Genomic DNA, 12,500 nt, shown 5'->3' with positions numbered 1-12,500 from the left:
GCACCATCTCAGTTTAGAGCTCCACGAAGCACTGGGGAGAAATTACTTAAAATGGCTCTGGTTAAAATGGCCCTGGTGAGGAGCTATTTCAAAATAACAGCAGTGGAGCGTTCACACTGCAGCTATTTCGAAATAGCAATTTTAAAAAAGGAGTTATTCCTCGAGGAATGAGGTTTATGGACGTCGGAATAAGCCGCCCGTTATTTCGATATTATATTGAAATAATGGAATTGCTGTGTAGTTGCTAACATTGTTATTTCGGAATAACGCTAGTTATTCCAAAATAACGGTGCAGTGTAGATGCACCCACAAAGTAACAAACATACTCCAAAATCAAAAAATCCCCATCCGTTTTGTAATTCTCCCAGCCACATTCCACCTCCCCACAATTACATGCACAGAATATTCCACTGCCCTTCTTAATACACTCTTCAAATCAAAATCTGTTTCTCTGCCAAAATGTATTTTTGTCTATATTATATGCCCAGACTGGTTTATTATTGTAGGGTTTAGGGTTGCCATATGGTTTCAAAAAAAATACCGGACATGCTTGACATTATATCACAATCTACATTACATCTTATTAGAAAATACCAGACATTTATATTTTCTCAATTTGTTTCCCGAACAGAAAGCTCAAAACCGGACACCTGGCAACCCTGGTAGGGTTATGCTTCTGGATGCTAAGATGGGCTGCTAGAAATGTCCTAATAGAAGAAACTGCAATGAACCATTTGTTTTGGAGGAAGATAGCAAAACATTAATAATTACAAGAGATTTGCACACACAAGATGAGGGCAATTAACCTTGGTCAAGTTTCAGAACTTCTCCAGGCTTCAGAGCTTCTCACAGATTTAGAATCATAGAATTACAGAATACTAGGACTGGAAGGGACCTCAAGAGGTCATCGAGTCCAGTCCCCTGCCCTCATGGCAGAACCAAGTACTGTCTAGACCATCCCTGATAGACATTTATCTAACCTACTCTTAAATGTCTCCAGAGATAGAGATTCCACAACCTCCCTGGGCAATTTATTCCAGTGTTTGACTACCCTGACAGTTAGGAACGTTTTTCTAATGTCCAACCTGAACCTCCCTTGCTGCAGTTTACACCCATTGCTTCTTGTTCTATCCTCAGAGGCTAAGATGAATACGTTTTCTTCCTCCTCCTTATGCCACCCTTTTAGATACCTGAAAACGGCTATCATGTCCCCCTCAATCTTCTCTTTTCTAAACTAAACAAACCCAATTATTTCAGCCTTCCTTCATAGGTCATGTTCTCTAGACCTTTAATCATTCTTGTTGCTCTTCTCTGCACCCTCTCCAATTTCTACACATCTTTCTTGAAATGCGGTGCCCAGAACTGGACACAATACTCCAAATAAGGCCTAACTAGTACAAAGTAGAACAGAAGAATGACTTCTCATGTCTTGCTCACAACACACCTGTTAATGCATCCCAGAATCATGTTTGCTTTTTTTGCAACAGCATCACACTGCTGACTCATATTCAGCGTTTGGTCCACTATAACTCCTAGATCCCTTTCTGCCATACTCCTTCCTAAACAGTCTCTTCCCATTCTGTATGCGTGAAACTGACTGTTCCTTCCTAAGTGGAGCACTCTGCATTTGTCATTATTAAACTTCATCCTGTTTACCTCAGACCATTTCTCCAATTTGTCCAGATCATTTTGAATTATGACCCTATCCTCCAGAGCAGTCGCAATCCCTCCCAGCTTGGTATCATCTGCAAACTTAATAAGCGTACTTTCTATACCAATATCTAAATCGTTGATGAAGATATTGAAGAGAGCCAGTCCCAAAACAGACCCCTGTGAAACCCCCACTTGCTATACCTTTCCAGAAGGATTGTGAACCATTAATAACTACTCTCTGAGTATGGTTATCCAGCCAGTTATGCACCCACCTTATAGTAGCCCCATCTAAGTTGTATTTGCCTAGTTTATTGCTAAGAATATCATGCGAGACTGTATCAAACACCTTACTAAAGTCTAGGTATACCACATCCACCGCTTCTCCCTTATCCCCAAGACTTGTTATCCTATCAAAGAAAGTTATCAGATTGGTTTGACATGATTTGTTCTTTACAAATCCATGCTGGCTGTTCCCTATCACCTTGCCACCTTCCAAGTGTTTACAGATGATTTCCTTAATTACTTGCTCCATTATCTTCCCTGGCACAGAAGTTAAATTAACTGGTCTGTAGTTTCCTGGGTTGTTCTTATTTCCCTTTTTATAAATGGGCACTATATTTGCCCTTTTCCAGTATTCTGGAATCTTTCCTGTCTCCCATGATTTTCCAAAGATGATAGCTAGAGGCTCAGATACCTCCTCTATCAGCTCCTTGAGTATTCTAGGATGCATTTCATCAGGCCCTGGTGACTTGCAGGCATCTAACTTTTCTAGGTGATTTTTAACATGTTCTTTTTTTTATTTTATCTTCTAAACCTAACCTCTTCCCACTAGCATTCACTATGTTAGGCGTTCCTTCAAACTTCTCGGTGAAGACCGAAACAAAGAAGTCATTGAGCATCTCTGCCATTTCCAAGTTTCCTGTTACTGTTTCTCCCTCCTCGCTGACTAGTGGGCCTACCATGTCCTTGGTCGTCTTCTTGCTTCTAATGTATTTATAGAAAGTCTTCTTGTTTCCCTTTATTCCCGTAGCTAATTTGAGCTCATTTTGTGCCTTTGCCTTTGCCTTTTCTAACCTTGCCCCTGCATTCCTGTTGTTTGCCTATATTCATCCTTTGTAATTTGTCCTACTTTCCATTTTTTATATTACTCCTTTTTTATTTTTAGATCATGCAAGATCTCATGGTTAAGCCACGGCAGTCTTTTGCCATATTTTCTATCTTTCTGACACAGCAGAATAGCTTGCTTTTGGGCCTTTAATAATGTCCCTTTGAAAAGCTACCAACTCTTCTCAGTTGTTTTTCCTCTCAATTTTGATTCCCATGGGACCTTACCTATCAGCTCTCTGAGCTTATCAAAATCCGCCTTCCTGAAATCCATTGTCTCTATTTTGCTGTTCTCCCTTCTACCCTTCCTTAGAATTGTGAACTCTATAGCTACGTCTACACTGGCCCCTTTTCCGAAAGGGGCATGCTAATTTCACAGGTCGTAATAGGGAAATCCGCGGGGGATTTAAATATCCCCCGCGGCATTTAAATAAAAATGTCCGCCGCTTTTTTACGGCTTTTAGAAAAGCCGGAAAAGAGCGTCTACACTGGCCCCGATCCTCCGGAAAAAAGCCCTTTTCCGGAGGATCTCTTATTCCTACTTTGAAGGAATTCCTACTTCAAAGTAGGAATAAGAGATCCTCCGGAAAAGGGCTTTTTTCCGGAGGATCGGGGCCAGTGTAGACGCTCTTTTCCGGCTTTTCTAAAAGCCAGAAAAAAGCGGCGGACATTTTTATTTAAATGCCGCGGGGGATATTTAAATCCCCCGCGGATTTCCCTATTACGACCTGTGAAATTAGCATGCCCCTTTCGGAAAAGGGGCCAGTGTAGACGTAGCTTATGATTTCATGATCACTTTCACCCAAGCTGCCTTCCACTTTCAAATTCTCAACCAGTTCCTCCCTATTTGTTAGGATCAAATCTAGAATAGCTTCTCCCCTAGTAGCTTTTTCAACCTTCTGAAATAAAAAGTTGTCTCCAATGCAGTCCAAGAACTTATTGGATAGTCTGTGCCCTGCAGTGTTATTTTCCCAACATATATCTGGATAGCTGAAGTCCCCCATCACCACCAAATCTTGGGCTTTGGCTGATATTGTTAGTTGTTTAAAAAAAGCCTCATCCACTTCTTCCACCTGGGTAGGTGGCCTGTAGTAGACTCCTAGCATGACATCACCCTTGTTTTTAACTCCTTTTAGCCTAACCCAGAGACTCTCAATACTTCTGTCTCCTATGTCCTTCTCCACCTCACTCCAAGTGTGTTCATTTTTAATATACAAGGCAACACCTCCTCCCTTTTTTCCCTGTCTATCCTTCCTGAGCAAGCTGTACCCTTCTATACAAACATTCCAATCATATGTATTATCCCACCAAGTTTCTGTGATGCCAACAATGTCATAATTGTACTTATTTATTAGCACTTCCAGTTCTTCCTGCTTATTACCCATACTTCTCGCATTTGTATATAGGCATCTAAGATACTGATTTGACCTTGCCTTCCAGTTTTGCCCTGACCGTCCTTTCTTTACTACATACTTAACAATAATAATTTTTAAAAATTATCAAAAGAAAATTTGCTTGACAGCCAAAGGACGAAGTTCAGTTAAATAGACACTGAACTGTGTCTGCCTCTCACTCTGCCCCTTTCTAATAGTCTTTCATGCATATGTCATAGCAAATGCTATGCCAATTAAAGGCCTGATTTTGCAAAAACTGAGTGAATGAGACTACTCATTCTCAGCAAAGATCAAGGCATAAAGTTTAGGGTTATTTCTCTTTACATCAAACCATGATCAATATTTTTGTCTGCTTTTTGGAAATGAAAAACTGAAAGCGCTTACAAGTCATGCTGTTCAGTAGTATTTAATTTCGTAATTCACTTTTCGAGACAATGCCCCATCCTGCAAGCATTTATGCATGTGATATGAATGCATATAAGTTGTACATATTCTGACTGAAACATTAAGGGGCATGTTTTGATAAGAACTCAGACCATTAGGGGACCATAGATGTTGTAATGGGAGCTGCTACATACTTGAAAATCTGGACTTTATTTAGGCTTCGTCCATATTCAAAATTGCACCCATTCAATTTACATCCATTTGAAAACCTGTTCAGTTATACTGGTACAGAATTCCTTTACTTTGATTTCAAACTAGGGCATGATCAAAAGCACACTGATTTCAATCGGAGTCTTTCTGCTGACTTAAATTAGCTCTGGATCAGGCCCAAACACAATAAGGACTAATTTTCAACTAAAACATAAGAGATTTTATTTGTGTGTGGAGGTGTGTGCGTGTCACACGTTAAACTGAATTAAGAGTATCCACATACAGGTTTTCTGCTGGTTTAACATCAACCTTTTAGTTAAAACCAGTTGTAGTTCTGAATATAGGTAAGACCTTCATTGCCCAAGTAGATGCCAGTGACCAGCTCTTTTGGAAACCTGGTCTCACAATGCTTAGGAGATTTGCTGCTTCCAAGAAAGAAAATCTCCATTGTCAATTTAAAACTTAAAACATGAGGCCTTTCAAAAACTTAGCACTTTAAATCAGCAATTTCTCATATGGGATTTTTCTCAAGTGACAATAAAGAAAAAGTACAACTAAGTCTTTTTTTATATATTTCCATCTGTTTCCAAACTAAACATTCATTTTAAGCAAATATTAATCTTCATGTATTTGTATAAAAGGAACGCAATTCAACTATTTCTACTGAAGTTGGAAAGCTTAGCATAGAAAATATTCATCACGAGTTAAGTCATACTTATTATTGCAGTGCTATAACAGTCCATTGTCTCGTGTATATTACAGCCTCACATAGTTTCATTTTTATTGCAAACTCTGTTATAATGAGTTTGTATCTTGCCTGTAAAAATTCACTATGGGATAAAAATAAGTTATAAGTTCTCTGTTCAGGAGCAACTATTTTAAAATTTTAAAAATACACATCTATTGCATTGTTTTGAGGGTTTAGTCATACGTTAATAAAACTGAACCTGTCTAAAATGTTTGGCCCAAAAAAATCCCAGGACTACATCTACACCACAGGCTTTCTGCGCAAGAACAACTGCTCTTGCGCAAAAACTTGTGGAGTATCTACACTGCAAGTGCGTTCTTGTGAAGTAAATTTATAGTAAGGCATTTGAACAGATGGCTTCTTGCACAAGAGTTATTCCTTTCCCCACAAGGAAAAAGCCCTCTTGCGTAAGGTGGCAGTGTGGACAGGCAACAGGGGTTTCTTGCGCAAGAAACCCCTATGGCTATAATGGCCATCAGCGCTTTCTTGCACAAGAGAGCATCCAGACTGCCATGGATGCTCTTGCGCAAAAGCACATGGCAGTGTGGACACACTTTTGCACAAAAACTCTTGCGCAAAACAGTTCTCGCGCAAAAAGCCTGCAGTGTGGACATAGCCCAAGATTATAAAAAAAGAGGGATTTAAAATGTAGCAAATTAGCCTGCAGTGTGAAATTGTTTCTGATACTTTGGGGGAGGTGGGGGTAACTGATGTGCTGAACTTTTAATACATGCCAGTGTATGATCACTACAGTTGTTTATTAAACACAAGCCTTTAGCTTTAGGCTTTGTGCATTTTAAAGGTGCATACATTTAAGTCCAGAATGGATGTTTATGATCATCTAGGCTGCGTCTACACTGGCAAGATTTTGCACAAAAGCAATTGCTTTTGCGCAAAAGCTTGCCAGCTGTCTACACTGGCCGCTTGAATTTGCGCAAGAACACTGACGATCTAATGTATGATTGTCAGTGTTCTTGCGCAAATACACTGACGCTCCCGCTTGGGAAAAAGCCCTCTTGCGCAAATGCTTTTGCACAAGAGGGCCAGTGTAGACAGGTAAAAACTGTTTTGCGCAAAAAGCCCCGATGGCGAAAATGGCCACTGGAGCTTTCTTGCGCAAAACCGCGTCTAGATTGGCACGGATGCTTTTGCGCAAAAACACTTTTTGCGCAAAAGCATCCGTGCCAATCTAGACGCTCTTTTTCGCAAATGCTTTTAACGGAAAAACTTTTCCGTTAAAAGCATTTGCGGAAAATCATGCCAGTCTAGATGCAGCCTTAGTGTGATCTCTTGCACAGTGCAGGCCACAGGTCTTTACTCAGTAATTCTTGCTTCCAAATTTGCTGTTGAACTGGAGCAGATTGATGTAAAAAATCCTTCTGATAGAGATCCTTTGATAAATGTTTCCAGTGGTTAATTAACATAGCTAGCATTTTCATCTTAATTTCAGTTTGAATTTTTCTGAGCTCAGTTTGATCTTCTAGGAGCCATAGTAAAAAGAACAACAAGTTCATCCTTTAACAAGACAAGGTTTCCATGTTTTTCACTATAAATGGCTCAAAGTTGTATCAAGTCAAAATTATTTTCATTTATATATCTATAGTGTCTTGCCTTTTAAAAGGCATACAGACCAAATTGAAGTATCATGTTTAATCCTATCATTTAGTGACACCAATTTTAATTTGCTGGCAGAGGATAAAATCTGTGTAGCCATCTGAAATGTAATTTTAACTATGCTTCTTTTCTTGGAGCTCAGAGATTCAAAGCTATGTCTACACTATGCAGCTTTCAGTCGTAAATCTGTGTCAATACAGTCCTGTTCCTAGAAGTGGAAGCAGGAGAACACTGTTTGTTAGTATGCTTGCGGACAAGACAAAATACTTTCAGCCCCTACGAGCAGCTTTTGCTTTGTTGTCTGGATCACTCTCCTGCCAACAAAGCAGTGTTCACACTTGCACTTGCCACAGCAAAACTTTTTATCGTTGGGGGAGCGGGATTAAGCACCTAGGAATAACAAAAGTTTTGTAGATCAACTGCAAGTGTAAACAAAGTCATAGATTAAAACAAACTAAATCTGTCTTTTTTAATGGTCCAAAAGGTTGAAATGAAACAAGATAACCTTTAGTGAAGATGCCAGGCTGGCCCATAATCCCTAGCACAAGGACATAAAGGACTCCCCCTCTCTTCCACTATTACATATCAACTCCACAAATAGGGCACACATCTGTGCATCTGTAGCGTGTCCCCTTTCTCTGTTTGCAGATGGGAGGGGAATAGGAAGGAAGATTCAGATGTTTCATGCCTTATTCCAAAATGCCGTTAGATTGGGAGCAGGAACCACATAATCATAATCAACCAAAAAATGAGATGCTTGAGAAATGCCAACCTGCTGCACACACACAGAGAGACTGAAGAATGGCTTACTAGATTCCAGGGTGCCTGTCTCTCCAGAACAACATAACCCACAGTGATTAGAGAAGTGTGAGACTTTCATGCAACTCTAGTACAGGAGCCCAGTGTAAATGGCCATGATACCATTTGTTAGGATTGTGTGAACAGAAGTCAGAGTTAATGGCATATATTTAAAAATTAAACCTGTTCTGCAGATATTGGAGCTCTTTTTCATGGCTGTGAGCGTTTTAAAAGAAGTCAAATAAACACAACATGGACATTTCCACACTAGTCTCAGAAATCCCAATTGTTGTTTGTCTCTTATTTACAGAGTGCTTCTTACCTGGTGAGCTTTCACACCAAGGGGCTGAGTGAAATAGCTGCAGTTTTTCCTCTAACATGGTACAGTTACATCTTGCACAACTCAAATGAAAACTGAGTTTAAAACAGAGATTTGTGTGCCCCTGTCAGGCAAGGGGAAGGGCATGTAGTTTTAAAAGGCAAATTGGAATTTATTGTCTTCCCTCTGAAACCCTCATTATCTCCCTGGGTAAAAAAGCATCCCAAACTGCATCATTCTGTGACTTGACTCACACCAAGAGAATCTTTGCAGCATCTGTCAGAACCATGGATGTTGCCAGACCAAAGAGACCCGGCAGAGGGTCAGAGGCAGGAGCCCTGCGGGGGCCAGGAACCCAGCCAGGCTGGCTGCAGGGAGGCGAGCAGCTGGGAGCCCGGCCGCAGGCGTCCAGCTAAGCCCGTGGCAGGGCGGCCAGAATGCCAAAAGGCTCCACCAGTGCAGGCAGCAGTCTGCTGCGATGGGGCCAGGAGCCCTGGCAGTGGGACCACAGGACGGCTGCAGCAGGGCTCGCGGAGCCAGAAGCTCCGGCACTGGGGCCACTGCTGCCACAGTAGGGCTGACAGAGTCAAGAACCCCAGTAGCTGAGCAGCTGTCTCCTGCTGGGAGAGAGGAGAGAATCCCACTGTGGGATGGCAGTGGGGCCGGTGCTGCCGCGACAGGGCTGGAGGGACTGGAAGCACTGGCAGCAGGGCAGTGGTTTGCTGCGGAGAAGCTGAGCGCCCCAGCAGCAGGACCGTGGCTGCCATGGCAGGTCAGCAGGGCTGGTCACACGTGGGGAGCCAACCAGAAGGACAAGCCAGGAGCAGTGCAGGGTTTGGGGACCGGTGTCAGTGGGGCAGAAATGACCTTCCCAGTCCAGCAAAATCCCTTCTTCAGGACCACTCAGGTCCCAAGGGAACCGGACCAGGGAGGTCCACCCTATATTTGTAAAAACAATGAGTAGTCCTGTGGCACCTTAGTGACTAACAAATATATACATTAGTATCATGAGTTTTCGTGGGCAAAACCTCAAGCTCATGATCCTATATATTTGTGCTAGTCTCTAAGGTGCCACAGGACTACGAGTTATTTTTAAGATGACACAGAACTAATCATTGCTTTTAAAATTACAGACTAACACGGCTACCCCTTAATAGTACAGTATTTGAACTGTCACAAATTCAGGCATTCTGGAACACCTCCTGCAAATCTGAGCAGAGTAAGAGGATTCCACAAAGGGAAAAAAACAAAAGCTACATTAAAATATGTTGTTCTGCTGGATGCCCCTCACAATCGGCATAACAGGGACTTCAATTCACTTTTTATTTTTGAATTCTGAGTTAGATTGGATTGTGTTTCTTGATTTAATTGTGACTGGATTGTATTAATCAAGTGACATTAATATTAAACACAGTTCTTTGCTGGTGGATTATAAAAAACAGACATTAATGAACTGCTTTGGATATTTACTTGCACCAGCTAGTGTTTACATTCATTTACTATCAATAAATACCTGTTACTAAGTTAAGTATCAAATGACAAATTATTAGCCCCTTGTGTGTCAAACAGAAGCATACATCTCTCCCAGGGTGAGAGATATCTGAAGACATTGCATACTCTGCTACTCGTTTGACTCTCTTGAGTACACATTTAAGACTAATTTTAAACTATTGTGTTTTTCACCGGGCTTGGAATTAGGCCATGCCTTATATGGAGTTGAAAGTAGGGCTTTAAAAGCACAGCTAAATTAAAAACAATTGTTCTTGAATTTGTGGGGAAAAGGAAAGGAGTCTGGGTATACAGAGCACAGAGTCAAAGTCCTACACAGAGGGGACTAAATTAGTTAGCCAGCAGTCTTCATAACAGACAACTAGGGTGAGGGAAGGTCAAGGGTTAGTTTGTCCTTTATCAAATGTGTGTCTAAACTAATTATTCAGTTCACAAAGTAACCTTATGTGTGCGGTCAGCTGCCCCTCACCCCCAGCATTTTCAGTGCTGGCTGCAATCAGAGGACTGAATAGTGTGAACGTACAATGACAGAACTCCATTATATGCTGTCAAATATACTTATTGCAAATATCATAATAATTTGAAAGTGGAGATTATATTACTTCCCCCACTCAGAACTACTCCTCCCAGACAACAATATAACAACTGGCGCTAGGTACAATTCTACAAATGCAAGCTGGTTTAAAACATAAGTCCTTAACATTCTGCTGCTGCAAACACTAATGCTCTTAGTTCTTGCTGGGACTACTCACAGGAGGATACACTCCAATCAGCAATAAGCATTGGGAGACATAGGTACTGGAATGAGGGGTGCTGGGAATGCTGCCACACCCCAGCTTGAAGTGGTTTCCATCATATACAGGGTTTATAATTTAGTTCAATAGCTCTCTGCACCTCTCACTATTGAAATTGTTCCAGCGCCTGAGTTGGCAGGATCAGGCCCTTAGTGAATATGCATGAACTACAAGAAAAAATGGCTCACTTTTGATAGATGTAGTCTACTGTGTAATTATTATTACAGTACTAACTAGAGGCCACAGTCAAAATCAGGGCTCCACAGAGCCGACTGCTCCCTAAACAGACTAAGATGAGCTCTGAATCAAAGTGTCAAGATACACTGGAAATCAGCAAAATGGAGCTTTTATTTCCCAAATCTCCAATATAATCCCACGTGGTTCCCTCTAGTCTAACATGAAAGTTATTATGCCATTAATTCAAAAGCCCATTTTCTCTTTGCTGGTAATAATTCAGTGTTCTCACATCTGAAATTGTTTTATAGAAGTAACATTGTGCCCAGAGAAAAAAGTTAACTTCTTTTCAATAATTTGCACTCTGATAAGATCCAGATTTCTTCCAGTATATACTCATTTTGGAGGCAGCATATTTTAAATTGTAAATTTTTTTAAAAATGGTTATTTCTTCCCTATGCAACTGAAAAATGATGATGACATAAGCTTAAAACATTTATCTTCTTCCTGTACTACCCTGCAATGAAATCACATTCTTGATGAGTTAACCCTAAAACCACAAGGCTTGCCATAAATAGCTGACTTAAAACCAGAATCATTGATGATTTTGTCATGCTCCCAAGAATCAAGCAAACACTTTGTGGGCTAATAAACAAACAGGTTCATTAAACAGTGATGAGAGTCTGGATTGCTTTTTTTTTTTTTTAATTCCCATATTACCATGAGGAAAAGTACTTTGCTACCAATAATCTCTATTGATGACAGACTTCAATATTACAATACTTTTATGAATACTCGGTAGGGGAGAGCTCTCATCATACCTGAATAATTCAACCTCAGTCATCAATAAGAACGTACTAGGAATTTTAAAAAAAATTCACTAACTAGTGAAACCTAATTTTAGATAGGATGGGTTGAAAAAAGTAAGTTCAGCATTAAAATACACTAAAGACAAACAAAGCTGTATTGCTGAATGTAAACAACATAACAGAGAGAGGCCACATTCCATAAACAATGTTTGAGGGATAGGATATGTCCATACACAATTATTCTGAGAAGACTGTTTTGACAGTTCAGTTATTAAAAATGTATCAGGACACTGTATTCCAAATTAATCATATTAAGAAAGAACCATCCCTACTAAGTTGTTTAGGGGGCCAGTGAGGATGCTATGTACAGCTTAACAAAAATATTCTTAATACAATAAATATGTTTTAATTTTAAAAAATCCTAAAATTCAACAAATAAAGCAATATGGTGCAAGAATGTCCCTAAAGTGTTTGACATACCAGCCCAAAATATTAGATTTTATAAGAACTTCATAAAAATATTCTATCAATAGAAATGTTCCCATTAGTCTTTGTTTTCACAGGAATTAATAAACACTTGTGTGTATATATCTTGCATTTAAGCATTCTTCTATGAGATTTGCAAACCACACACTCCAGAGTTTATGCTGGGACACTAGAAACAATAAATGGAAACTGATGATAAACAAAAATAAAACTGAGTAACGAGTTTTCATTCTACAAGCAGAGTGAACTGCAAAATTACATAATCAGCACAAATGATGAAAAATAAATGGGACTTTTTAAATTCTATTTTAATTATCTTAATTAATAGACAGCTATTTATGCTCCTACAATATATATATTTGGCCAGAACATGCAACTCGTGTACAAACACAGTAGTTCCTTCAGCTAGGAGACCAATTTTCTTAAGGGAAACCACAGACTCATTCCTGGGACCATATACTCACGTGCTTTACACTACAGACAAGCTAAAGTCCTACGGAAGTC

General features: G+C 40.1%; 1 protein-coding gene across 10 annotated transcripts in view; it reads right to left on the bottom strand.

Annotated features, from left to right (window-relative positions):
- Positions 1-12,500, bottom strand: part of FGFR2 (fibroblast growth factor receptor 2) — a 131,361-nt gene that overhangs the window by 92,653 nt on the left and 26,208 nt on the right. The gene's annotated exons all lie outside the window — the stretch shown is intronic.

This window comes from Pelodiscus sinensis, chromosome 8 (assembly GCF_049634645.1).
Source record: "Pelodiscus sinensis isolate JC-2024 chromosome 8, ASM4963464v1, whole genome shotgun sequence".
Classification (NCBI taxonomy): domain Eukaryota; kingdom Metazoa; phylum Chordata; order Testudines; family Trionychidae; genus Pelodiscus; species Pelodiscus sinensis.
Note: the sequence above shows the minus strand (reverse complement) of the source record. Positions and strands in the feature narration are given on the sequence as shown.